Below are 3,312 nucleotides of genomic sequence, written 5' to 3'. Positions count from 1 at the left end.
AGCTGAAAAGGGAGAGATGACCCCTCTGTCAACTTGTACTCTGTGCCGCTGTTAATAAAGTCATGACACTGTTTGATTTATAAACGGCTCTTACAGCCTGCCCTGTCACCTTCAATGATTTGGACACATGTCCCGCTGTTCCTGCACTCTTTTTTGTAAATAGACACTTTATTTTATATTGTTTACTTCTGTTATTCCTACAAAAATAAATCGCCTCATTCCTTGTCTGCCACATGTCCTCCCTTTGCACCAACCTGGCTGTGTCCTTTCGGAGTTTTACTAGAATTTCTGTAGCGCTTTTCACAACCACAGGGCGGCCCAAAACATTCCCAGACAATGAAGTAGTTTTGAAATGTCGTCACTGTGCGAATTACTGAACTTTTGAACTGCCTGTTGGAAAACTACAGAAATCCTCATATGGGGATGGGAAAGCGCTGCAGGTGTGGCTCTGTGGCGCAACGGATAGCGCGTTGGACTTCTAGTCGCTGTCGAGACATTCAAAGGTTGTGGGTTCGAGTCCCACCAGAGTCGGTTTTTAGGCAAGGTTTGAATAAATCAGCAACAGGTTTATCAATGTCCCCAGGTGAGTGAAACTGCCGCCCCGAACTTCCTTCTGAAAGGCGACTCCAGTCACTCTCCCCTTTCCCATCAGAACAACGTCACAGAAGAAATCCCATTCTGGACAAAAATAAAATCTTTGAAAGCTGCTGACCAGAGTCTGTCTGTTCCCTCCTCAGACAGATTGCAAACCGGGCAGACATATCAGCGGGCAGTTTGTTCCTCACAGGCAGCTCCAAACAAGGATGATGTGAATCGACACTACTGTGATGAACAGCTCATGTTGCAGCTTTTGATCAGACAGTGGAGGATTATCACAGGCGCTCTGTCAGACTGCATGTTCCTTCAGACAGGTTTCCGACTGGACACTTGGAATGAGCGGCCGTGTGAACATTAGCGGTTCAGGGGGAGATTTCTCACTTACCAGACTGGAGTTCCGGTTCCATTCCCAGACATTTCCCTTTCTCTTTCTGAATCCATCCCTGTCCTCTTGCTCATTTGCACTTTTCATTGTTCCATCAATGGCGGCCGCGTCTTCAGCTGTCTGAGCCTTGAGCTCTACAATTCATTCTTGAAAAATCTCCAGCTGTCTCTCCGCCGTCCAAGTGCAAAATGAATGAATGCAATTAGAAGCAAAAAAAAAGGGACGGGCAAGAAACACACCAAACAAAACATAATCTAAAATTACTGAGCTCGATGTTGAGGACGGAGTTCTGTGGGTGGCTACTTAAATGTTGAGGTGGTTTTACTCGAGTTTCCGTTAATCTCCATTGGAACACGGATGACCAACGACAGAAAGGTCAGAGTGGGAGAGGTGGAGAATTGAAATGACAAGTGGCAGGAAACTCAAAGTCATGATTGTGGATTGAACAGAGATTTATCAAAGCGGTCACAGTCTGTTATCTGACCTGTTGAAGTAGATGAGACCAAATTGTGGCAGCAAATACCGATGGGGGCGAATGGCCTCCTTCTGCACTGTAAATTCGATGATAATCTATGATACAGGAGATTAAACTGAAAAGCACAAGTGTCTCACTGGTTCACTTGGGATGAGTGTTTTGGGCCCTTGGATAATGAGGAGGGAGGGGGTAAAAAGGCAGGAGTTGCATCTCCTGCACTTGCAAAGAAAGGTGCACATAGAAAGTGAGCGGATATTGGCGGTGGAGCATCGGTCGCAGAGGGGATTGTTCCTTCACTCTGGTGAATGGGGAGAGCAGGGGAGGGTGTTTCTGATGATGTCATAAATGGTCCCTGGAATACGGAGACTGACGGGCTGCAAGGTGAGAACAAGCGGCACCAAATCAGTTCAGCTCGACTTACACAGGACACAACAATGTCAGTAACGGAAAGATCTTTTGGGATAAGAGCAAGTGATTTGCAACATCGTTCACTTTTATTTCCATTTCCCACCTTAGCCGCTTTTCCTACAAATGTTGGCAGCGGTTGGACTTCCACCCGCATCCTCGAAGAGACTGAAACCTAAACCCATCTCCTCAGACCGCTCGGCCTCGCTATCCTAAAGGTTCATTGTTTCTGATACTGATGACTGGTGATTGGCATCTTGCTGTTTATCAGCTGAGTACAGGATTTCACATTGAGAGAGAAGGAAATGATCCAATCACAGAGCTGGAACGCTGCTTCTAGTTTTCTCCCCACAGATGCTGTTTAATTCTGAGCATTTCCAGCATTTCCTGTGTTTATTATTTATGATGATCAATATTTGAAGTAATTTGCTTTGTGATTTGTGAACTTTCTGAGCTGAGTTCAGGGGACTCGGTTTCCAAAATATTTTTAAAAATATTTGACGGGATGTAAGTGTCGCTGAATCCGTCAACAATTATTGTCCAAAATGTATTACCCTTGAGAATTTGGCGGTGACGTAATTCTTGAGCCGCTGCAAGTCCATGTGGTGTATGTACACACACAGTGGTGTTAGGGAGGGAGTTCCGGGATTGTGAGCCAGCCACAGAACGGGTGATATATTTCCCAGGATGGTGTGTGTCTCGGAGTGGAACTTGCAGGTGGTCGCTGTTTCTCTGTATCTGCTCCCCATGTGTTTCCAGGTGAGAGATCCCGCGGGGTTGGATGGACCCTCGCGGAGGAACAGTCAATGTCAGGGGTGGGATTTCAATCCTCGCCTCCAGAGGAGACTGCGACCTGAACTACGAACTGGCCTTAGACCCGCACGGCCATCATGACACACGATGCACTATCAGAAACTCCCAGCGCAAATGATATCAAATCCATAACTGCAGTGACCTGGGCTAAGTTTCTGAGTCAGCACCCACACAAACATTACCTACAGCCTGGAGCTCAATGACTGAAGATCGAGTTTGTCTTTCCAATGAAGATGGTTGGAGTGTGAACAATTTCCTGTCCTTCCTTTGATTTTCTCCAGGCCTGTGGGGAAGTTGCTGGGTGACAGGTACAATATTGAAGTGAGGAAAATGGAAAAGTGAATTGGTGCAATGACGCACCCTTTGTTTCTCTGCAGTTTTTATTGAGGGGAGTTTGTGTTGGTTCACTTGGTGAGGATCACTGACTGTATGTGATTGTGGAGCAGGCAGAGGATGTGACACATGTCCGGAAGCAGCCGAGTTTGTGGATGTTGCTCCATGAATCTTCACGGCTCACAGGGTGAAAGGAGTTTTCGACGTCGAAAATGACTATGTCCGGCAGCTGGAGCTTTCCCTTGTATTTTATGGAATCTGGGAATCAGCGGATCATCAAAACACAGAAATGAAACACGTCTAG

General features: G+C 46.4%; 1 non-coding gene across 1 annotated transcript; it reads left to right on the top strand.

The window, feature by feature from the left end:
- The first annotated feature begins 444 nt into the window (after window positions 1-444).
- On the top strand, window positions 445-531 carry trnar-ucu (transfer RNA arginine (anticodon UCU)). Its single transcript is given in 2 exon segments — window positions 445-481; window positions 496-531. It is a non-coding gene; the product is annotated as a tRNA-Arg (tRNA).
- The last annotated feature ends 2,781 nt before the right edge of the window (window positions 532-3,312 follow it).

Source organism: Scyliorhinus torazame, chromosome 24 (genome assembly GCF_047496885.1).
Source record: "Scyliorhinus torazame isolate Kashiwa2021f chromosome 24, sScyTor2.1, whole genome shotgun sequence".
NCBI lineage: Eukaryota > Metazoa > Chordata > Chondrichthyes > Carcharhiniformes > Scyliorhinidae > Scyliorhinus > Scyliorhinus torazame.
The sequence above is the reverse complement of the archived record's forward strand: the minus strand, read 5'-3'. Positions and strand labels throughout refer to the sequence as shown.